Below are 25,602 nucleotides of genomic sequence, written 5' to 3' on the forward strand. Positions count from 1 at the left end.
AGCATGCGTACGAAAGTGAGTGGTTCACCAGGAGTATTGGAAATCGAAAGTGCAGAGCGGGATGATATTCATGAATCGTTTTTCTCGGTTCCATTTAAGGTAGCGCTATGCTGTAATGCGAGAATACGACGCACAAAAAAGATGGTGGGAAGCTATGGTGACTCAACGAAAGAAACAAACGAATTGTTTACGTACAAGTCGTTTGTAAATATTTTATTATCGAATTCCTTGCTCTTCATTTCTCTAACAGGAGTAATTCCATTGATAATTTACATTTATCAACAGTTACATAATTCCTCCTTTCTTTTATAAAAAAAAAACTTATATTCGAGGGGCTTTGTCAGACAAATGCATTTCTATGAAATCGAGATGACACATAACCTTCAAACGACTTGTAAATACAGGGTGTTCGATCACCCATGGGAAAAATTTTAATGGAAGATTCTAGAGACTAAAATAAGACGAAAATCAAGAATATCAATTTCTTGATGGAGGCTTCGTTAAAAAGTTATTAACAATTAAATGAAAAAATTTCAAATCGTTCTGGAAAAATTATTTTTAGTTAGAGGGGTCAATTACGATTATTTTTGGTGAATAGACATACCCCCGAAATCCTACCCACTTTCTAGAAAAAAATTCGAGACGTGAAATTTTTTGACAAAATTAAAAAATTTCAAATCGTTCTAAAAAAAATATTGTTAGCTGTGGGGGTCAATTGCAATCATTTTTGGTGAATAGACATACCCCCGAAATCCTGCGCGTTTTCGAGAAAAAAATTTAGAACGGGTGAAACCTTAAACGTTAATAACTTTTTAACGAAGCCTCCATCAACAAATTGATATTCTTGATTTTCGTCTTATTTTGGCCTCTAGAGTCTCCCATTAAAATTTTTCCCTAGGGTGACTGAACATTCTGTATATTAATCATATCAATTGAAAACTGGATATTTTTATTTTACATATGTTTTCATCATCTCAATCTCTATGCATGTGTACCATAATAAATTTCCACACATCGGGCGACGAAAACATTTATTTTCCTCTACACGTGTTTCGATCGCAGATGACAGCTGCAGAAATATTTTAATTTCGCGTCGTTCTCCCGCAGATGCCGAGTAAAAATCGCCAAGTAATGTTTGAATTAAACCGGAACGTGTCTGTTGAGGAGAACGTCGAGGCTGTTTGTTTTGAAATTATGCATAAATCATGTATCGTGGGTCTTTATTTGGTCAGCATCTTTCATTCGAAAGTAATTTGTTCGTCCGGTAGAATCGAGTCGAGAGATCTCGAAGTTAAATGAAGAGATGAACGAAGTAAGAAATTAATCGAGAAATCATTTTTCGCTTGCTGGATACTAGCAGGCGAGCAACACGATGGTACGAGGCGACGCCATTTCTCGTTCCTATCTCGAGTCCTCCTCGCGACGGATCCTAACTACTTGAATTAATCGTTCAATTTGCAACCGTCGTCTTTCGTCTGGGATTTCCAGCGTGCTCTTAATCCGGCAGCTGGTTACCTGTAATAATTGCACGATTTCGTTAATCGTGTTTCACAGTGAAATATGTTGTCGTAAACAAACGGAGCATGAAATGCTAATCTCCCTACTGTGCGAGTTCTGAGATTGCATTTATTATTCGCGGACAAAAATGGAACGTCGACGATTCTCCGTTGTACGTTAGCAGAATTAATTGGTACGTTAATTAAAAAAAATACAGATAGTGTTATACGGGGTGTTCGGTCACCATGGGAAAAATTTTCATGGGAGATTCTAGGCGCCAAAATAAGACGAAAATCAAGAATATCAATTTCTTGACTGAGGCTTCGTTAAAAAGTTATTAACAATTAAATTCAACTATTTCAAATCGTTCTGGAAAAATTATTTTTAGTTAGAGGGATCAATTACGATCATTTTTGGTGAATAGACATACCCCCGAAATCCTACCCACTTTCTAGAAAAAAATTCGAGAAGGTGTGAAATTTTTCGATGAAATTAAAATATATCAAATCGTTCTGAAAAAAATATTGCTAGCTGTGGGGGTCAATTACGATCATTTTTGGTCAATAGACATACCCCCGAAATCCTGCGAGTTTTCGAGAAAAAAATTTAGAACGATCGGAACTTTAAACGTTAATAACTTTTTAACCAAGCCTCCATCAACAAATTGATATTCTTGATTTTCGTCTTATTTTGGTCTCTACAGTCTCCCATTAAAATTTTTCCCAGGGATTTGAACAAATTTTTTTTCGCCTTGTCGATTTTTCTTAAAATTTCGGTTTTGATTTTTAATAATTTTGTTTGACGCCCTACAGAAAAGTTGTCTGATACTTTTTTGTAGGTATCCATGAACTCTACTTCAGAAAAAAGTTTCATTGAAATATATTCAATTATGGCGTGCACTAGATTAGAGTATTTTAGAGTCGCGATAGAAAAAAATGGCGTCGTTCAAAACGAGCGCGATGATTTTTCATCCACGCCGAGGTCTTTCCATCGTGAGAGTAGAGTCTTTCCACGAGAGAATGGATGTCTCCGCTCGAAGAGTTCATATCTCTTGACCTTGTTTCTAGCGTTCCACTTATTGTCAATGAAGGAAGCATTCCTCTTTACCGTGAATAGAATGCATGGCACTCTCATTAAGAACAATTTGAAAAATGGAATAACACTGATGGAATCGCGATGCACGCGAATAACCGTGAAACTGAGGAATACATGGTAATTAGCCTGTTCTAAAAAGCAGCCTGGAAGCACGAACGACTTAGTTTCGAACGGTTTTCGTACGCTTTTGTTAGCCTCACCGTGGCGACACCAAGCGTTACTTTCGGAAAGTACAAATATCACGAAGAAGCGCCAAAAATATAAATGTATTTCTGTTCGAATTTACCTTGAGTAAACAGACACAAAATTTCAACTATTTTTATTGTCCTCGCGTGCAGTTGGTTGCTCGTCAGAAATGAACCTAAGGTACACAATGAAGATTTCACTTTCCTCGTTTCATAACTTGTCTCGTAATGCCACGATACAGATCTTCGATTTGTTTTTGCGCAAAGAGTATCACTTTACGAACCGATGAATGCACTTCAGGACAGATAATTAAATCGCAATACCGACATTATCAATTACGCGTCCTCGGAAGACATTTTGATCGCTGGTAGAGTCAGTGACGCGAAGCGAACGCGTTATCCCAACGCATTATTAGTCTCACTTTCAGTTTCCTAGCCGAAACAATCCGCTTTATTCGAAGACACCGACCAAGAACAAGTACAGTGCTTAAAGAAAACGTTTCAAACGGAACACAATGGCGGATTTTCTCTTCAATTACCCGCGACCAGGCCTCTCAGAAATTGAAAGAGTCGTGGGTCATTTACCTCGTAGAAACACACACGTATCCTTTTAAAAACTCTCGGTACGTTGGAACAATAACTCTTTTCGTGTAATAAGTAACGTTGTCAGCATCGAGGAGCTCGAATCAACCAGTCGAACTCGTAGATAAAGTCTATCCGGACGCGACACGAACCTGTTAATCGTACTAACTGTTTCCAATTACTTGATAATTTATTAGCATATAATTACCGCGAACAGATTCCACGAATGATTAATGGCATCCTGTCTAATCGCAGGATTTATTAATTGAGTTTTTCGAAGGTACGTAAATAAATTATATTATTCTTTCATGCCATGACAGAAAGTGAAAAGGAAATGTTAAAGGAGAGTTTCGCGTCCCAGATTTGCCCAGTGGACTCGTCGATAAAGTTCTCTAACAGATATTGTCTTAGACATCGGTTAATATTTTTATTCTCGAAAGGGTGTTCGGCAACCTAGGGAAAAATTTTAATGAGGGATTCTAGAGGCCAAAATAAGACGAAAATCAAGAATACCAATTTGTCGATGGAGGCTTCGTTAAAAAGTTATTAACAATTAAATTAAAAAATTTCAAATCGTTCTGGAAAAATTATTTTTAGGTAGAGGGGTCAATTACGATCATTTTTGGTGAATAGACATACCCCCGAAATCCTACCCACTTTTTAGAAAAAAATTCGAGAAGGTGTGAAATTTTTCGACGAAATTAAAATATTTCAAATCGTTTTGAAAAAAATATTGTTAGCTGCGGGGGTCAATTACAATCATTTTTGGTCATTACACTTACCCCCGAAATCCTACCCACTTTTGAGAAAAAAATTCGAGAAGGTCTGAAATTTTACGACGAAAAAAAAAATTTCAAATCGTTCTGAATAAAATATTGTTAGCTATGGGGGTCAATTACAATCATTTTTGGTGAATAGACATACCCCCGAAATCCTACCCACTTTCGAGAAAAAAATTCGAGAAGGTGTGAAATTTTTCGACGAAATTAAAATATTTCAAATCGTTTTGAAAAAAATATTGTTAGCTGTGGGGGTCAATTACAATCATTTTTGGTGAATAGACATACCCCCGAAATCCTGCGCATTTTCGAGAAAAAAATTCAGTACAGTCGGAACTTTAATAACTTTTTAACGAAGCCCCCATCAAGAAATTGGTATTCTTGATTTTCGTATTATTTTGGCCTCTAGAATCCCCCATTAAAATTTTCCCTAAGGTTGACCGAACACTCTGTATACAGTTACTCTCACTCGTATTCGTACACTATGATTACTGCACGATTCAGCTGCATCGAATTTATTAAATCTAACCTCACTTTCTTCTTTGGAAGAAAGTATCGAACGACTCGTGCCTCGCCAACTACTAATTTAAAAATTATCACAATTCAAAGATACCACAGACAAAAGATTTGAACGTGTATATTGAGAAAACTTTAAAATTGCCCGTAATTAAATCGTGAAGCGGTGAAACTTTTTACTGCGTCGCTTTCGCGCGCAGCAAACGCATTCTAACCTCCGTGGCTTCGTTCTTTTTACGAATCGAAGTAGAGGGCGCTGCACGCGCATATTTTGGACGCCTTTCGAGGAAATGAAACGGAACTTTCCAGGTTCGGTGTCGAATATCGCGACGCTTCCCATGAATGTGAATTTGCGTGCCGCTTAACGCGATTTCCACTTCCTGCTAGATGAATACCAATGCCGTCGGACCAGTTTGGAAAGCGTTTCCTGCACCGTGAGAACCGACGGCCACCGATTGCATAATTTTGCATGACATTTCCGCGGATCCGACGAATCGTAATCGAGAGCAACGGGAAACTGCATAAACGCGTTATCGTCGACGTAAAACGCGAAGGTTCGCCGTGAAATGCAAGGACGAACGCGAACGGAACGCTCGAAGAAAGAAAGATGGCGGTGCAACGAATTAATCAATGGAATAAATAATACGTCCCATCCACGTTTATTAACGTTGGACGCAATATTATATCGATTCTGTAACGTTATACGATGATACAATTTTTAATTTATCGACTCGTATGTTATGAAATATCGTGTGCGTTGGAAGAATAATTATTTCAACAGATGCGTGAATCGTTTTCACTTTTTTTTTTACGCGATATGCAACCGGATACAACGATAATAAAAATATCTCGTTAACGGTTGCTGAATGACTAAGAAATTGTACCGATAACCGTGAACGTTGTTTTCTTAAGTAATTTTCACACTGGATGTAATCGTATCCTATAAAACTGATAGTAACTTTCGTATTCCCTCTCGATAAGAAGTCGTCACACTTAGATTTACGCCTGTGTTATAAACGACTGGAAACGTAAAGGAAAAGTCCAGGAACGTTCTCCGGCGAGGAAAATGGAAGAAACTGTTGAATTTAGCCGTTCGGAAGTGAAAGGGAACGTCGCTCGGTGGAAGAAAGGGACGACGAGAAACAAAACCCCAACGAAATATTTCGCGGGCAAGGAGAAACGAATTAATCGTCGGTGGCAGATAAGCGTTGCCTTCGATGGAAATGAAAGTTCAATGTAACCGTGGCGCATGGACGACCTAGAGGGTGAAAGGATGGCTCGAGAAGAAACTTGCCTTTGCTCGATGGTAAAGGTGTTATTTTGGCGTGAGTCGATCATTCTTCCCGGTTAGCTTCACGGTCGTAATAACGGTCTTACCACTCCCAGTGTTCGTCTTACTTTCTAACCCATAAAAAAACAAATATTTCAAATTGTTCTTTAACAATTTTCTGGGTTGTCAGAGTTTGTCGGAGGTTTGTGTTTGAATAAATTAATAGTACAATTTGTGGACGATCGTGGCCACGTTGGGTGCAGCGACTCTAGTCCGATCACCGAAGTGCAGCATCATTGGGCGGCGTGCACTCCAGGATGGGTTACCGCTTGGAAATACCGCGTTATTATATATTGTTCTACCGATTTTATAATTTGGGATTATTTGCTAGTTAATATTATAAAAAATACTGCTTTCTAAATAAAAAATAAATACAGTGTAAAATAAACAACATAAAAATAATAAATAATAATAAAAATAAATGGGAAAGAATTCATGTAAGAATACGAGTGAGGAGTAGTAAACTGTATATCGAATTCTGTGAATGTGATTTAATCTGTTTCGTCGTAAATATCTAGGTCTTTAATCGATGGTCAATTATGTAGCCTAGCTTTGTATGGGATTGAATGAAACTCGATTGACTCGTTCAAGGTTACTTACAGCTGCTATAATATCCCCGTCGACATACTCGCGTTGTTTCTTTGTCGCAGCTTTCTCTGTTTCTCGAATAGAAAGGTAATTTCTAAGAAGTATTAAAATCGTTTTCAAGGAAGGCCTCTCCACCTACGAGTGGATCTGTCAAAGTTATTTGAACAAATTGATATTTCTTGTTAAATTTCTACGACGATAATGAGATTACTCTTGACTTTCTCCAACCTTGTTCGAGCGAAATTATTAAATCGTGATATTGTAATTAAATAAAAATACATAATCAGATTTGTTTGAATAATCAAATATTTTTACGAGTAAGCTTGTAACGATGCTCCGTGAAAGTCTCTCGAGGATCCAGTTCGTAGTAATAGAAGTCTAACCGTACGAAGACATCTTGAAAAAGCGAAACTCGAGAAATCTGAATGTTTTACGAGACCAGAGCCGCGTAAAAAATATTTCGATACGATATAACGATAAAAAAAATCCAGTATTACATTTACCAGAATTTTAATCGCCTTCGAGTCAGTAATTTAATACTTTTAAAACATACGATCCTAGAATTTCAAGCTCCGTTTAATCTCAAGACGGTTCGAAAGTGACTCGAAATTCCGTATTCTCGATGCGCTCGAAAATCTACGAGCAACAATATCGAGGCGTCGTAATTACTACTTTGTAAAGTGAGAAAATTCACATGGTATTAAAAATAAATTATAACCAAGTGATTTTAGTCCACGTAGGCTGGAATTTATTATACATTGTTACGCGATGTTGTTCGTACGCGACTAATTATTATCGAGAATTATTTCCTATAGCGAAGCCGTTGAAAAATTAGAGAAGCAACGTGAATCTCTTTCGACTCGTAATTAAAATTACAGACGGAAGGCAGAACGGATGCTGGCTTTAATTGCACGGCGATCATGTTGATTAAATTTCTTCGATAATTAAACTCGAGTGATAAATAAATTTATTAGATTGATAATAGAAAGAAAAACACGCTGTTCTGATTATGCAACGTACGAGCGTTGCGTACATCTTTCCTTCAAATAAATCTTAAGTTTAATTGAGGGAAAAATGGCCGCAGATCGTCCAACAGCTGTTCAAAAGAATCCTCGGTTCGCGCCTGCGCAAAGCAGTTGAACTTAGAAATCGTTGTTCTTGTTTCGTAGAATGATTTTACAAAGCGTGCTTTTGAAGTGTCGCTAATACGCAGGGGAAAGAAGTTGATGGTCTGCTTTCGCGAAAGCAACGTTACAAGTGCAACTCTTCGAGAAGATGTTCATATATTCGTAACTTTCTAGTCGCAAATCGACATCGAAGAAATCGAGGTAACTTTCAAGGGGAGTTCATCAGTTCCCCGTCAATAGTAAACGCGATTCACACAGAAAACCATGTTACAAAATTATTTAATTGTCTTTTGTAATTACTGTAGGAAACAGTGCAAACATTAAATTTTGAATACTCTGTCCGTCGTTTCGAGGCACTTTTCAAACCTAACCTTTGAGTTACTGAATGTGGTGCACGTTTCTTAGATGGAAACTAGAGGTATATAACTGAATAATTGTGGTAGTCGAAGGTCGGTTTTGCGTTGTTTGAATCGGTGATTAAGAGGCAGCGAAAGTGACCAATGGAAAGAAAATGGCTTGGTCGGGGCCTCGCGTGAGAGGGGTCGAAAAAGATTAATGAGATGCTTTCCACTTCTTTGCGAAGTTACGTTCGCACCTCCGGTAGTTGGCGATAGTATCGCGAGGCCACAACTCGTAATACGTCCGCACGGAATGCGCGCCAGTGCCTGTTCCATGCTCGGGAACGAGATCGAGGATGAGCCATGGTATTCCGTCCTCGATCTCGAATACCATTGAACGCGGAAACGATCCTCCGTTTACATTAACAATTATTGCTCTTCTTCTACTTCTCGTGACTTTATCGTCCGTAATAGGAAACGTTGCTGGCTTTATCCAGCATCGACGATCGTTACAAAATTATCGTTATTACCTCCGCGATACTGTGTCGTGCATACTTTTAGACCAACGTTATATCATTCATCCTTTCTTCTCGTTGTTTTATTTCAGCAACCTTCTATCGTTCTCTCGAACAACATTCGTGGAATTTGGAGGTTATCCTATAGTTTTAGTGTCTTTATTCGATCATCCGATAAGTAGAAAATGATCTTTGCACGGTACAAGTTTTTAAAGCATTTCAATTCTTTCTTTTTTACGTTATTAGTGCCGGGGAAATTGTTTAAAGTTTCCGATGAACGTTCGATCGTACCGGGATCGTAAGAACGTTTCGCCGTTTCCGTTTTTGTACGCCATTATTTGTAAGCCAACATAATTCTTGGCGTGTCTACACGGAATGCACGACGTGACTTCCTCGTAGTCAACTTGAAGATCGAGGATACTTTATGGGTGTTTCTTTCGCGAGGCAACGGATCGTAAGTACCTCTGGTATAGGAGATCGTGACGTCAATTGTTGTAATATTTTTATGGACGTTCAAGATACTCGAATATTAAAAAACGTTTGAATAATAAACCAATGGCATTATCATTGATTCTTTGCGAAATGATTTATTATTTGCAAATGCATAGCCATTAGATTATCTAATTTTCTTTTTACCAGAATAGAAAGCTGTCTGTGTTTATACGTGATCAATGCTTCAAGTTCAGGGTTGCGTTCGTCTTAATGGATTTGTGGTTTCGCTTTGATGATTTGCATCTCTATTGGTAATCAAATCCACTTTCGATTATATCTATTCACAGTCGCGACTCAATCTAAGTATGACAAATTTTATTTCTATGCCAAGACGAGCTAATTGGCGGATACCTTGGACGAGAAATATAGAAATTCTTTCTTCGTTTCTCAGATTATTATAGTACAGCTATAATAATTATTCTCGATTTCTACTTTCCATTTCCTCGAAGGTAACTTATTCCACGACAATGGTTCGTTACGTTTCAAATGCTTGATTATTAATCACGACCGCGAGGAAATTATACCGGGTGTCTCAGCAAAAAATCAACTGTGAATATTCATCGAGCATTTAACTATGGCTCAGATAAATGGACTTCGATACAGGCTTTTATTGTTTTTTGTACTTCTGTACACTCATGTTGACATGGTTTCCTGAGCACGTATCATAATTTTATTTTATCGTTTTTAATTACCCATGCTTCGCAGATTTAATTATAAGCAACCTTGTTCGAGAGTACAATTAAACCCTATAAATTTGATATGGACGATCGAGAGATATTTTAATCGAATTTATATTTAAATGGAAACTTTGAGGTTAGGAAACGTTAATTATTTCCTCGTTTGGTCTAATAATATCGATCGCAGTACGCGTTTGGATACAGAATAACTTCTCGAGGTGCAAGTTTGGGTTCCAAGATGGCGTCAGTCTCGTTGCAAACGTTGCAACGGTCCTGCATATTGTTTTGTCTGTAAAAATGAAACGACGTTCTCTTGGAAGCCAGGCAAGGGCAACACGGGCACAGAGAACCTCAAGAATCGCTGAGAATCGCATTGTTCCGTTTTCATAGAACGTTCGCGAATACCAGCCCCGTGGAAACGAACAATCGGCTGGCTTTGCAATTCGAAAAGTATCCAATGGCGGCCTCCCTCGCGACGAATCAAGATCACGGATGACGGTCCAACGTTCCAGCGTGGTCCCGCGATCTGACAAACGACGCACGCTCGCGGAAATGGCTCCTACAGCGATCGTTTTGCAATTCCAAGTACTTTCTAGTGCGGCGTTATCGCTGGAAACGGGGCCCGGTCCAGTTCGTAACACCATCGCGTGGCACTACGGCCGCCATTTTTCGCGGTCAAGATCGCGACTCGTGGATTGTCGCTCCGCGGAACATTCCACTGCAAATGTTTATTATCTAACATTATTTTAAACGTTCGTTTCTACGATACAGTAAAAAACTAGAACGAAATTATTGTTTCTTTTCTAAACGTGAATCGTTGCGTAATTGATATTAATCACGGTGGAACGTAAACGACCAGCGATCGTTTAAATCGTAGGGTGTTATATTAAATTAATTGTACGATATTCTATTAATTGCACAGTTCCACGTTGGTGAATATCAAGTTCGTAATTATCATTGATGTACCGTGGTTATACTGGCTCGAATAACCAGTCAGAAACCATTCTGTTCTCGGACCAATTATTGCAAAAAGTGCTTTTATCGGGACAATCGACATTTTGCATAGCGTTCTGGTTGTCAGAGTCGGAGGTTTGTGTTGAATAAATTAATAGTAAAGTTTGTGAACGATCGTGGCCACGTTGAGTGCAGCGGCTCTCGTCCGATCACCGAAGTGCAGCATCATTGGGCGGTGTGCACTCCAGGATGGGTTACCGCTTGGAAATACCGCGTTATTGTATATTGTTCTACCAATTTTATAATTTGGGATTATTTGCTAGTTAATATTATAAAAAATAAACAACATAAAAATAATAAATAATAATAAAAATAAATGGGAAAGAATTCATGTAAGAATACGAATGAGGAGTAGTAAACTGTATATCGAATTCTGTGAATGTAATTTGATCTGTTTGGTCGTAAATATCTAGGTCTTTAATCGATGGTCAATTATGTAGCCTGGCTTTATCGCGATTCGTGGATTGTCGCTCCGCGGAACATTCCACTGCAAATGTTTATTATCTAACTTTATTTTAAACGTTCGTTTCTACGATACAGTAAAAAACTAGAACGAAATTATTGTTTCTTTTTTAAACGTGAATCGTTGCGTAATTGATATTAATCACGGTGGAACGTAAACGACCAGCGATCGTTTAAATCGTAGGGTGTTATATTAAATTAATTGTACGATATTCTATTAATTGCACAGTTCCACAACGGTGAATATCAAGTTCGTAATTATCATCGATGTACCGTGATTATACTGGTTCGAATAACCAGTCAGAAACCATTCTGTTCTCAGACCAATTATTGCAAAAATTGCTTTTATCGAGGCAATCGACTGGTAAACTTCCGGCTCGATTCCGTGTCTTTCATCTCCGTTTCGCCAGGAGCGTTCGACGAGGAGGAACGAATTCGTAAATTAATTAACCCGTCGCTGATGGATTAGCATGGACAGCAACGAAAACAATAAAAGTTAATTAAGTCGTTCATCGTCGGGATTGTTTCTTTTTTAATTGGCGCCCGGTTGATTTGTTAAATACATAACAATGGACGATCGACGTACATCGCAACGAGTGTCAGTCTTGCGTGTCTAGTAACTTACGGGATCAACACTTGCAATTATGTTAATATCAACGACTGGGTACGTTACACAGGGTGTGCTATAAAGCTCAACGCGCCGTAGAAAATGGCGATGCTTAAACTGCCTTTTTGCCCGACCGTTTTTCACCCATTCATTCCATTTTGCAAACAGTTATCTAATTATTTATAATTAAGAGCAATTATTATAGCACAGTGGATCGAGAAGTACTAGCATTGTTTTGGTAATTTATTTTCGAAAGAAATTTTTTTCCAATAAAAAAATTTTGAATTAAGAACTCGCGTCGAACGACCCAATAGATTTTAAAATATTCTCGACTCGTCACTTTCGCCTTTCGTTACTCTCGAGCTTAACATCACACAGGGTATAGCGACGGTTTCACATTTCTCACGATCTCTCTTCAATTATCAGCGAATCATACGTCGGTCGGTTGTTACCGGTATTTGTTTTGCCGGGCCTGAGAGTTCATGGACGTTCGACGATACCTCAATACCTCGTTACAGTTCGCTCTCCGTTAGATGAAACGTATTGAACGCGAACACGGTGATTAATTAGGACAGAACGATGTTCCATCGAGGCCGAAGAAACAAAGAAGTATCCTTGACGGACTGCACCGATCCAGGAAGCGATCGGGACCCAATAATTTCTGACAAGCAGCTGGAAATAACGTTCGCGATCGCCATAAGCAGGATAGAAACTCTCAAGACTTCGTTCGTCGTCGTTTCGACAGATTTTTCTCTCCTCGATCGATGCAAATGTCGTCAAACGGTGGTCAACGATCGGTGAAACGTCTGGTCTTTCTTATTTCCAACGTTACTTTAGTAGTTTCGAGCGATAAAAATCGGGGGAAGATGTCGCGTTAAGTATTAACTTGAAATATACGATATCCGCTTACAGATAGATCTGGAATATTAACGTGCACGGATAAAGAGATATAAAGGTACCATTCACCTGCCATATTACTCTTTAGATCAGATTATGGGTCGTGCTTTCCTTCTTCGCTTCCAACGGTTTTGTTTCCTAGAAATACTCGTCGATGGATTGTAACGGCCATCGTCCTGTTCATTTTTCGTTCCTTTTACAAATTAAAAATTTATTTCATTTGGACGGATTTTTAAAAATTTTGCCCCGGTACTTGTCTCGTATCGAATGTAGAAAATTACAAACAGAAACGAGATTTTCATTTTACCCCGGGAGAAATCTGATAGTCACGTTTAAAGTGGATCGAAGTCAGATCGTATCTGTCGTAATGCCGGCGTAGATCCGGAAGTTGATGGTACAAATGTTACGCGAAGGCAGTAGAAACTGTTATTATGGAAATGAGTTCGATTCCTAATTGAGGAAGAGGTCCATTTGCGAGGCAACTCGAAATAATTGAAACACCGGTTCAACAGAGACCTCTGCTCGGATTAATGGGAACGTTTTACGGCTCTATTAAGAAGAAGTGGGTGAGGGAACAATCGTGTGTTTATTTCTATGCATTTGGGGATTTTTATAGGGGCTCTTCCAATCCCCAGTTTTCTCTCCCATCCATCGTAGTATTGGAAGATTGTATAATGCAGTCGGGTAAAGCTGCGTTCGAGTAACGTCAGCAATTGGAATCAGATCGCCGGCAGCTTCTTTAGAGCGCCAACGCCATTAAAGCAACACGGTTTCTCGCGGTACGTGGCTAAGGCAAAGGGGTGAAAAACGCGGTTCGTGATACCCTAGGAGGCAGATCGTGGCTAGGAAGAGAGGCTAGAACAGATCCGGAGGCGCGCTTCCTCGGCACGAGAAGGTGTCCTGACGTGGAAACGAAGGGTTCTCGGAGTTCCCCCCTCAGTGGTCGGACCCGTTTGGATTCTTTTTCACCGCCGGAGAACCCCATCTGCGTGTGCATATCCTGAAACGAGGCCGATCGACCATTAATTCCAATACTCTTTCTTCCTCTGCCAACCTTGCTGCTTCGCGCGTATCGTTTTCATCTTCGCGCTTCCGTCCAGGTACCCGGTCGGTCCCTCCGGATTTATGGCGCGGTGTCGTCCTCCAGGACGAGGCAACCTGACCCCCGGGCAGGACTCCGGGCGAAGAAGGAAGCGGGGGGCCCCGTAACGCGAGCAATTCCAACACACAACTTCGTTTTGCCCGGAGAAAGATCCTCTTTCTCAAGATGCTGTGTTGTGTTTAATTTCTTCGAGAAACGTGTCGCGTTTGCATGGGAATCAATTTGAAACGCTTAACGATCGATGAAAATTGTGAAAAAACGGGGATGCACCGAGGGAGATTCGAACCCGCGATCTCCGGATTACTGGTCAAGCGCCTTACTCGCTGAGCCAACGCCACTCCACCTTTTGCTTAATGTTAATGATTCATTTTCATTCGTTTGGAGGGTCTCCGATTGAAAGATTTGTTTGTTAATATTATATAAAAAAATAGCGTTAATTATATGAAAATAATTATTTGACCATTGAAGAGAGTTGCCTAGGAAAATAAGGTCGTGTTTATTACATGTGTCGGTTCCGTATTCGAAACGACGTCCATCAACCCTGAATACTGTTACGCGGATATTACGCTCGAGATGATTCGATACGTTGAGCGTTTCTGAAAAATAATTATGACGTGAATTAATGCGACAAGTGTCCGCCGCCATGAACTGATCGTTGGCCGTGGCATTTAATGCACCGTGCGACCCGTGTCTAACGCGATCGCGGAATCGGAGTGGAACATCGACGCAAACGAACCGACGAAAATCCCGTTCGAACATTTGTTTTCGAAACTGTTTACAGGCGACCAGTGGCCTCGCGAAACAAGGTTGAGGATGATTATGATGCCGCGGGGAACTCGACCAGGAGGTCCGTCGGGCGGAAACATTCTAGCCAGAACGATTCACAGACGGACCGTCCTACTTCGATCGCGATTCCATAAGTTTGAAACAAGTTCGGAGGAGCGGTCGAGAATCGTTAGCACGTTTGTCGCAACAAAACTAACCGTTGGCCGCTTTCGAGTGAAGGTCCCCCGTCGCTGCAAACAGGATTTAATAGTTAATTTTGTTTTCCCAACGCGTAATACGTAACACCTTAGATTTTCAATTTTCTACGAAAACTCGATCCTCATTTTTCCGGCTACCTTGTAGAAACCTCGAGACGCGAGCGCCCTCTTCGAAGGAGCTTTTGTTATCCGCGGAAGCAACGACGCCCCGCAATCATTTTCAAGGCGTTCTTCGAAGCCCTCCGCGATACTGGCAGAATCCATCGTTTTTCACAGTTCCCGGTGCTCGTAAAGTTGCTTTACAGTTTTTCCCAGGACTTTGGGCGAACGAACCCTTCGCGCCTTTTACGGTTAGATCATTATCGCGGAATCCTGTAAATGTTGAAACGGTCGAAGGAGCTCTGGCCGGCCAGGATGAGACACCTCGTTACGTGCCGGACACTCTGGAAACTAGTTTCGAAGACTGGATAATTCATGGTAATTTCAATGATACGCGCCACTTGCGGGTGCCTGGCAAGAAATCGGCTCAACGGCCAAGTCGCGCTCTTCTATCTTTCTGCACCGAGAAAAAAAGGCGGGAAAAAGAGTATCAGAGAATAAGAAACCTTATTCGTTTAACGACGAACAAATAGTTTTCCATTACTCTCGTTCGTTGTACGAATAAAACTGGCCGCGACATCGAACGTGTTTTACGACTTCCATTGTCAATAGGGGAGTAAAAGAAAGTAGCTTTAACGGTCGTAGCATTAAACGGTGCAATTAGCGAAATTTACGAGCCGTCTCTGGTAGGCAATTCCCAAGTAAAAGGACGACATCTCTCAGCTGTAAAAGGAAGGTGGCCAAGCGCGATATTAGGCGGTCGGATCGCCAATTCCCCCCTCCTCCCCTCCCCCTCTACCCCTCCAACGGTAGCTCGTTAACCGCGCGAAGTTTAATGACTGTAATTTACATCCGACGCCGTTGCAAGGTATGTGTAACAGGTTTGGCCGTTCCGTTTCCGTGTTCGTTCGTACATCGTCGGACAATGTACGACGCGGCTCGTTAGCGGCTCGCCCGCTAATTGTATCGAACCCCATTGTCTGAATGTCCGTAACGAACATGCCGCGGTTAGACCCGATCGCGTTAACCCGGCTTCCACCGCGGAATCACCGGTCGAGAGGGACGGGAGAAGCCTGGGAAAGCACGCGAACGCGTCGATCGTCCCGAAAACAAACTGGAACAAACGTCGACAGGATGCAGTCATCCTTAAAAAACTCCGTGGCGTCGCCTCTCATGCTCGCCACCAGAGGGGTCGCGTTCTCACAAGCTATCGACCGACTCGGTTACTATATTGATGTAGGCTTCGTTAAAAAGTTATTACCAATTGAATTCAAAAATTTCAAATCGTTCTGGAAAAATTACTTTCGGTCGCGGGGGTCTATTACGATAATTTTTTATGAATAGACCTACCCCCGAAATCCTACCCACTTCCTAGAAAAAAATTCGAGATGTGAAATTTTTCGACGGAAAAAAAAAATTTCAAATCGTTATAAAAAAAATATTTTTGGCTGCAGGGGTCAATTACAATCATTTTTGGTGAAGAGTCATATCGCCGAAATCCTACTCATTTCCTAGAAAAAAATTCGAGAAGGTTTTGAAATTTGTCGACAAAATTAAAATGTTTCAAATCGTTCTGAAAAAAATATTGTTAGCTATGGGGGTCAATTACAATCATTTTTGGTGAAGAGTCATATCGCCGAAATCCTACTCATTTCCTAGAAAAAAATTCGAGAAGGTTTTGACATTTGTCGACAAAATTAAAATGTTTCAAATCGTTCTGAAAAAAATATTGTTAGCTGTGGGGGTCAATTACAATCATTTTTGGTGAAGAGTCATATCGCCGAAATCCGACTCATTTCGTAGAAAAAAATTCGAGAAGGTTTTGAAATTTGTCGACAAAATTAAAATGTTTCAAATCGTTCTGAAAAAAATATTGTTAGCTATGGGGGTCAATTACAATCATTTTTGGTGAAGAGTCATATCGCCGAAATCCTACTCATTTCCTAGAAAAAAATTCGAGAAGGTTTTGAAATTTGTCGATAAAATTAAAATGTTTCAAATCGTTCTAAAAAAAATATTGTTAGCTGTGGGGGTCAATTACAATCATTTTTGGTGAAGAGTCATATCGCCGAAATCCTACTCATTTTCTAGAAAAAAATTCGAGAAGGTTTTGAAATTTGTCGACAAAATTAAAATGTTTCAAATCGTTCTGAAAAAAATATTGTTAGCTGTGGGGGTCAATTACAATCATTTTTGGTGAAGAGTCATATCGCCGAAATCCTACTCATTTCCTAGAAAAAAATTCGAGAAGGTTTTGAAATTTGTCGATAAAATTAAAATGTTTCAAATCGTTCTAAAAAAAATATTGTTAGCTGTGGGGGTCAATTACAATCATTTTTGGTGAAGAGTCATATCGCCGAAATCCTACTCATTTCGTAGAAAAAAATTCGAGAAGGTTTTGAAATTTGTCGACAAAATTAAAATGTTTCAAATCGTTCTGAAAAAAATATTGTTAGTTGTGGAGGTCAATTACAATCATTTTTGGTGAAGAGTCATATCGCCGAAATCCTACTCATTTCCTAGAAAAAAATTCGAGAAGGTTTTGACATTTGTCGACAAAATTAAAATGTTTCAAATCGTTCTGAAAAAAATATTGTTAGCTGTGGGGGTCAATTACAATCATTTTTGGTGAAGAGTCATATCGACGAAATCCTACTCATTTCCTAGAAAAAAATTCGAGAAGGTTTTGAAATTTGTCGACAAAATTAAAATGTTTCAAATCGTTCTGGAAAAAATATTGTTAGCTATGGGGGTCAATTACAATCATTTTTGGTGAAGAGTCATATCGCCGAAATCCTACTTATTTCCTAGAAAAAAATTCGAGAAGGTTTTGAAATTTGTCGACAAAATAAAAATGTTTCAAATCGTTCTAAAAAAAATATTGTTAGCTGTGGGGGTCAATTACAATCATTTTTGGTGAAGAGTCATATCGCCGAAATCCTACTCATTTCGTAGAAAAAAATTCGAGAAGGTTTTGAAATTTGTCGACAAAATTAAAATGTTTCAAATCGTTCTAAAAAAAATATTGTTAGCTATGGGGGTCAATTACAATCATTTTTGGTGAAGAGTCATATCGCCGAAATCCTACTCATTTCGTAGAAAAAAATTCGAGAAGGTTTTGAAATTTGTCGACAAAATTAAAATGTTTCAAATCGTTCTGAAAAAAATATTGTTAGCTGTGGGTGTCAATTACAATCATTTTTGGTGAAGAGTCATATCGCCGAAATCCTACTCATTTCGTAGAAAAAAATTCGAGAAGGTTTTGAAATTTGTCGACAAAATTAAAATGTTTCAAATCGTTCTGAAAAAAATATTGTTAGCTGTGGGGGTCAATTACAATCATTTTTTATCATTACACATACCCCCGAAATCCCACGCACTTTCGAGAAAAAAATTCAATACGAGCGGAACTTTAAACGTCAATAACTTTGTAACAAAGCCTCCATCGACAAATTGGTACTCTTGATTTTCGTCTTATTTTGGCTCCTAGAATCCCGTATTAAAATTTTTCCCACGAATGGCCGAGCACTTTGCATAACCTTTGTTACAAAACTGTTCGTTGTAATCTTAGTTTATTTTCCTGAAGGGGAGGAAAATCGAAATCCTTAGCTCGACTGAGGCGAGACGACGGTTATCTTACATTGTTGAAGTTGCGCTCGACGGCTCGTTTGTAGGGTATCGCCTTACAGTCTACGGTTCTCGGAGGCCCAAGTGTTCATACAAAGGGTGTCCAAGTAATTCTATCCGAATATTTTTACGAGTTTCGGCGCATCTCTGTAGTAAACGTATCCTCAACTTCCACGAATATTTGCGTTAAAATAATCTTTTCGAGAAATCGTATTTTCTTCTTTTCCACGAGGAATCTCGGATCGTTCGACTGCAGAAACGCCCTGTATGCGAAAGAATCTCTCGGAACTGTCGGGAAACGATGTCAAGCGGTCGAAAGGTAAACCGTGGAGGGTAAAAAGGAGACACGGAGGTTCGTTCGGACGGTCTCGAAGTTATAAGACCGGACTGACGACCTCTTACTCCTGTTTTGGCTCGAGACGTCGAAGCCAGAGACCCGGTGACCCAGAACTTGGGAAAGCGGAGCCGCTGCGAGGTACGCGGGACTCCTCCGGACGATCTCTTGCGCTCTAATTGCACGTGACGCCTCTCGCACAACTGGCAGAAACTTTCATCTCCGACAGAGGTGGAAGTCCCCCAGGGCTGGTCAAGGTGCCCGGCCAGACGGCCACCATTTCCGACTTTCCATCCTCGTGCAACGATCGAACGAGCACGCGAAATCGTCGACGGAATCGACGTGACGCGTTCACCGGCGAAAGAAAGCGACAGTTACCGGAAACGTCCATCGACGTACGTATAGAACGTTCGCGAACGACACTTATGATCGTCCCCCAGCCCCTCAAAATGGCGGAGCCCGCTCTATTCGATCCATCTTCGCGTGAGATTTTCGATCGTTAAATTTCACGATTTCATTTTATTTATTCAGTGTACGAGACGCGTGGTGGGTGTCATTCGAGTACGAATGCAATTTTACGGAATTAAAATTGCCCTTTTACCTGGAAAAATTCAAGGATGCTCGTAACTTGAAATTTTTAACCCGAGCGTAATTTAAATGTTGAATTATTGGTTTTCGAAGAGGATGGCGAGCAAGAAATCGGTTGATTTATGCATCGCGGCCCATCGGGACGGATCATCGGTAGAACAGGGTGCTCCAGCGAGGAAAAAAGCATTCGAAAAAGCCGTTGAACAACTTTCGCGCGGTACTTATATTATAAACATCGAATATCTGGGTCGTGATCGAGAGGCATCAAGATCCCCTCGAGACACGAACGTATCCCGGTGCGCTTCAAGACACGCGATCGATTCCTGGTAATCTGTGTCAAGAATGTAGAAAGGATTCGTGCAGCCTCGCGGTAAAATTTTACGCAGTCACGCGGTTCGACAGAGATTTTACAATTACGACTCGCTTAATAACAATTAATACGCTTGCACCGTCCCGTCGAATCGATCGATCCTTGATAGTTTATGGCCGCCATCTTGTGGGTGTAGGACTGTTTGCTTTGGACATCTATCGTTCACGTTCTGGGCCCGTTTAAAGATATGTTACAGAAAGGTTTGCAACTTTCATCAACAAATATTTCCTCGTTGAAGTTTAAGCAAACGCGTTAACGGTGCTTCGTTACTTTCTACGCTGTTAGTGACAAGCTTACTTGTTCTTTGTTTGACGTTTAAACTACGCAAAGATAACACAAGTACCTTCTTTGCGTTGCAACTAAACGGTCAATTTCATTTAGGAAGTAAAATATTAGTTGTACCTTACACGCCTTGAAATTTATTTTCAAATCACAAGCATGTTCAGAGCTTCTCAGAAATATCAAAGGATATCTTAAAAGATAATAAACGAAAAGAAATTTTTCTTTATTATTCCTACGTATGAACGTACATATGTATATTATTAATACGTTTGAATATAAATAACTGAGTGAATTTTTAATGAAACTTTACATTCCATTTTTATGTTCTCATTTCAAAGTCCGGTTAGACTTTGACTGTAATCAGCCCATGGATAATAATGATTATACCTCTTGTTTTATAGTTGTTAACAACTTCTGACACCATATAACAACTGTTACTGGCTACTGTTGTGCCCAGTTTGCTTCTGCTTCTCTCTACTTGCCTCTGCATGCCTCTGCTGGCCTCTGCTGTCCACTACTAACCCCTACTGCCCACTACTGACCACTTCTAATATATCTGCCAACGTATAACGACTACTACTGGCTACTGTTTGTCTCTACTGGCCTCTGCTGACCACCACTTATATTTCTGACAACGCATAACGACTACTACTGACTTCTGTCTGCCACCTCCGATCTCTGCTGACCACTGCTGACCACTCCTGTTACTTCTGACAACGTATAACGATTACGACTGGCTACTGTTAGCCTCTCCCAGCCTCTGCTGGCCTCTGCTGACCACCGCTTTTATTTCTGACAACTCATCGTTATGATACGACTACTACTGACTTCTGCCTGCCACCTCCAATCTCTGCTGACCACTGCTGACCACTCCCGATACATCCAACAGCGTATAATGATTGCTACTGGCTTCTTCTTGCTTCTGTCAACCTCTGCTGGCCCCTGCTGACCACTACTCACCTTTGTTACAACTTTCAACATTCTATATATGTATTAAAGCTTTGTATATTGTAAATCTAAGACAATAAATAATATAATTTCAAAGAATTCTATGTGTTCTCATCACTTATACCTTTCTTTTCTTCTCCCAATCATTCCCTTAGTTATAAGATACGTGCCACCCCTTCGCGAGGCTATTGACATTTCAGAAAAATGCCAGGCGCTTTGAAAATCCGGGTGACCTTGACCCAATTTCGAAAGTGGGTCAAGGCCATTCGAATCTTAGAAAATTTCCGGCCGCTTCAAGAATCCGGATGTCCTTGACCCAATTTCGAAAGTGGGTCAAGGCCATTCGAATCTTAGAAACATTCCGGCCGCTTTTAAAATCTGAATGGCCTTGACCCAATTTCGAAAGTGGGTCAAGGCCATTCGAACTTTAGAAAATTTCCGGCCGCTTCGGAATTCGGGATGGCCTTGACCCAATTTCGAAAGTGGGTCAAGGCCATCGACATTTCAGAAAAATTCTGGGCGCTTTGAAAATCCGGATGGCCTTGACCCAATTTCAAAAGTAGGTCAAGGCCATTCGAAATTTTAGAAATCTTCCGGCCAACTTGGAAATCCGTATGGCCTTGACCCAATTTCGAAAGTGGGTCAAGGCCATTCGAATTTTAGAAAATTTCCGGCCGCTTCGGGAATCTGAATGGCCTTGACCCAATTTCGAAAGTGGGTCAAGGCCATCGACATTTCAGAAAAATTCTGGGCGCTTTGAAATCCCGATTTGGCCTTGACCCACTTTCGAAATTGGGTCAAGGCCATCGAAATCTTAGAAAATTTTGGACTCTTTGGGAATCCGGATTTGTCCTTGATCCAATTTCGAAAGTGGGTCAAGGCCATTCGAATCTCAGAAACATTCCGGACACTTTGGGAATCCAGAATTCATTTTAGAAAAATGAGGGAATAATTTGGAGAGGAAAAGAAAGGTAAAAATGATGAGAACACATAGAATTCTTTGAAATTATATCATTTATTGTCATAAATTTTCATTATACAAAGCTTTGATACATATATATCATGTTAGAAGTTGTCAGTAACGGTCAGCAGTGGTCAGCGATGGTCAGCTGACGTCGGGAGATGCTGGCAGAGGTCAGCTGAGGCCAGGAGATGCTGGCGGGGATCAACAGGGGATGACAGTAGTCAGTAATAATCGTTGTACGTTGTCAGAAGTATCAGGAGTGGTCAGTAGCAGTCAGCGGGGGCCATCAGAGGCTGGGAGAGGTTGTCTATAGCCAGTAGTAATCGTTGTACGTTGTCAGAAGTATCAAGAATGGTCAGCAGCGGTCAGCAGAAGCCAACAGAGGCTGGGAGAGGTTGTCTATGGCCAGTAGTAATCGTTGTACGTTGTCAGAAGTATCAGGAAAGGTCAGCAGTGGCCTGCAAGAAAATTAAAAAGTATACATGTAGTCGTGCCTTGTACCTCGTACTTTTTATCTTATACTTCGAGTAAAAAGGGGTATAATTGGATAAAACAGTTTTATTAACCTGCTAACTCAAGTCAGCCACCAGTAGAGGAATGTAGAGACCAGCAGTGGTCAGCAGAGTCCAGCGGAGGTTGGCAGAAGTCAGTTGTAATCGTTATACGTTGTCAGAAATATAAGCGGTGGTTAGCAGAGGCCAGCAGAGGTTGGGAGAGACTAACAGTAGCCAGTCGTAATCGTTATACATTGTCAAAAGTATCAGGAATGGCCAGCAGCGGTCAGCAGAAGCCAGCAGAGGCTGGGACAGGCTGTCTATAGCCAGTAGTAATCGTTGTACGTTGTCAGAAGTATCAAGAATGGTCAGCAGCGGTCAGCGGTGCCCAACAGAGGCTTGGAGAGGCTGGCAGAAGTCAGTAGTAATCATTATACATTGTCAAAAGTATCAGGAGAGGTCAGCAGAGGCCTGCAAGAAAATTAAAAAGTATACATGTAGTCGTGCCTTGTACCTCGTACTTTTTATCTTATACTTCAAGGAAAAAGGGGGTATAATTGGGTAAAACAATTTTATTAACCTGCTAACTCAAGTCAGCCACCAGTAGAGGCATGTAGAGACCAGCTGTGGTCAGCAGAGTCCAGTGGAGGTTGGCAGAAGTCAGTCGTAATCGTTATACATTGTCAGAAATATAAGCGGTGGTCAGCAGAGGCTAGCAGAAGCAAGCAGAGATTGGGAGAGGCTAGCAGAAGTCAGTAGTAATCGTTGTACGTTGTCAGAAGTATCAGGAATGGTCAGCAGCGGTCAGCGGTGCCCAACAGAGGCTTGGAGGGGCTGGCAGAAGTCAGTAGTAATCATTATACATTGTCAAAAGTATCAGGAGAGGTCAGCAGAGGCCTGTAAGAAAATTAAAAAGTATACATGTAGTCGTGCCTTGTATCTCGTACTTTTTACCTTATACTTCAAGTAAAAAGGGGTATAACTGGGTAAAACAGTTTTATGACATTACCTGCTAATTCAAGTTGGCCACCAGTAGAGGTATGTAGAGACCAGCTGTGGTCAGCAGTATATACGTTGTCAGAAATATAAACGGTGGTCAGCAGAAGCCAGCAGAGGCTGGGAGAGGCCGTCTATAACCAGTACTAATCGTTACACGTTGTCAGAAGTATCAGGAATGGTCAGCAGCGGTCAGCAAAGCCCAACAGAGGCTGAGGGAGGCCGTCTATAACCAGTACTAATCGTTACAGGTTGTCAGAAGTATCAGGAATGGTCAGTAGTGGTCAGCAGAGGCCAGCGGAGGCCGAGGTCCAAAACTATAGTGTAAGAAAGTGGAATGAGGTGTCCCCGGTATACCCGGGGCACCGTCTGGCATCTCTGGTCATCGTCGGTTTCCGACGCGAGGAAGCTCGTCGTAAAACGTAATTGCCGTCCGCGTGGTCGGGTATTGTTAACGCACTGGCGATTTTCTCTTCGCTACTCGCTCGAGCGATTACTGTTCCTCCTTTCTCCCTCCGGGACGGAACAATGAGCGCTTCCCTCTTTTTCGACGTCTCCGGCGCTTTGGATCCGCGCGGGCGTAAAGGGACTGCCGTCGGCGTTATGGAAATCCCCGTGTGCTTTGCATGTTTCCCGTTCGGTATGGCCACGCCTGATTACCATTCAACGAGAACAATACGGAAGCCCCGGCGACCACTTTGGCGTCCTCTTGTTTGCAATTCGTTCCTTTCAATTGACGACCGGTCGAACGAAATTGTTTAATTCCTCTCGTCGGCATCGCGTGTCTCCTCGTTGCTTTCGAACGATAAACGACGGCGATGCACACCGGTGGACTTTCGATCGGCAGTCCGTGCACCCTATAGACAATTCCAATAAAGCCACTCCATAGGAGCAGCAACCAACAACGGATTACACGGACGTTATTCCGATCGTGATGATGAATAATCAGCGATCGGGCGTATGTAAGCGCGATTTTTCCAGCCTTGAAGCTTCGTGTTCTAAGCCATGAATGACGCGAACGAACTCCATCGACGCCCACGCCGTGCACCGCTCTGGGCGAGCACGCTACGAACCTATCTCGTGGCTGAATCCGTATCTGTATCGGTCACGAAACTTCCTGTCACGATTAAGGTCGAACCTTCCCACCGATCGATGCCAGAGGTCAGCCACCGTGCAAACGTGCAACGAACTTTAATTGGGCATATAATATTAAACGTGCAGACGCCATTTCTTTTCAGACGCGTTAGAAACCAATTTAAATTCGTTGCATTTTCCCGCTGTTTCGTATCCTGGCAATTCACGGCTTTCTCAGACACGTAACAAATTAGTGCAACGAACCATTAACTCAACATAATATTTGCAAAGTTGGTCACGAGTTACAAATACGAGTTATACTTTAATAGCGGATTCTAGAGGCCAAAATAAGACGAAAATCAAGAATACCAATTTATTGATGGAGGCCTCGTTAAAAAGTTATTAACGTTTAAAGTTTCGCCCGTTCTGAATTTTTTTCTCGAAAGTGGGTAGGATTTCGAGGGCATGTCTATTCACCAAAAATGATTGTAATTGACCACCATAGCTAACAATATTTTTTTCAGAACAATTTGAAATTTTTTTTTTCGTCGTAAAATTTCAGACCTTCTCGAATTTTTTTCTCAAAAGTGGGTAGGATTTCGAGGGTAAGTGTAATGACCAAAAATGATTGTAATTGACCCCCACAGCTAACAATATTTTTTTCAGAACAATTTGAAATTTTTTTTTTCGTCGTAAAATTTCAGACCTTCTCGAATTTTTTTCTCAAAAGTGGGTAGGATTTCGAGGGTAAGTGTAATGACCAAAAATGATTGTAATTGACCCCCACAGCTAACAATATTTTTTTCAGAACGATTTGAAATATTTTAATTTCGACGAAAAATTTCACACCTTCTCGAATTTTTTTCTAGAAAGTGGGTAGGATTTCGGGGGTATGTGTAATGACCAAAAATGATTGTAATCGACCTCTCTACCTAAAAATAATTTTTCCAGAACGATTTGAAATTTTTGAATTTAATTGTTAATAACTTGTTAACGAAGCCGCCATCGACAAATTGATATTCTTGATTTTCGTCTTATTC

The 25,602-nt window shown here is 40.8% G+C and overlaps 1 protein-coding gene and 1 long non-coding RNA gene across 5 annotated transcripts in view; one reads left to right on the forward strand and one right to left on the reverse strand.

The window, feature by feature from the left end:
• The window catches only part of Pip (heparan sulfate 2-O-sulfotransferase pipe), a 69,839-nt gene that overhangs the window by 20,745 nt on the left and 23,492 nt on the right, over positions 1-25,602 (forward strand). The gene's annotated exons all lie outside the window — the stretch shown is intronic.
• Positions 22,037-25,325, reverse strand: LOC143342983 (uncharacterized). The gene is made up of 4 exons (XR_013079887.1): positions 23,502-25,325; positions 23,073-23,389; positions 22,565-22,963; positions 22,037-22,456 (listed from the first exon to the last, which is right to left on the reverse strand). It is a non-coding gene; the product is annotated as an uncharacterized LOC143342983 (long non-coding RNA).

The sequence above is a fragment of the Colletes latitarsis genome, chromosome 6 (assembly GCF_051014445.1).
Source record: "Colletes latitarsis isolate SP2378_abdomen chromosome 6, iyColLati1, whole genome shotgun sequence".
In the NCBI taxonomy this organism is placed as follows: Eukaryota; Metazoa; Arthropoda; class Insecta; order Hymenoptera; family Colletidae; genus Colletes; species Colletes latitarsis.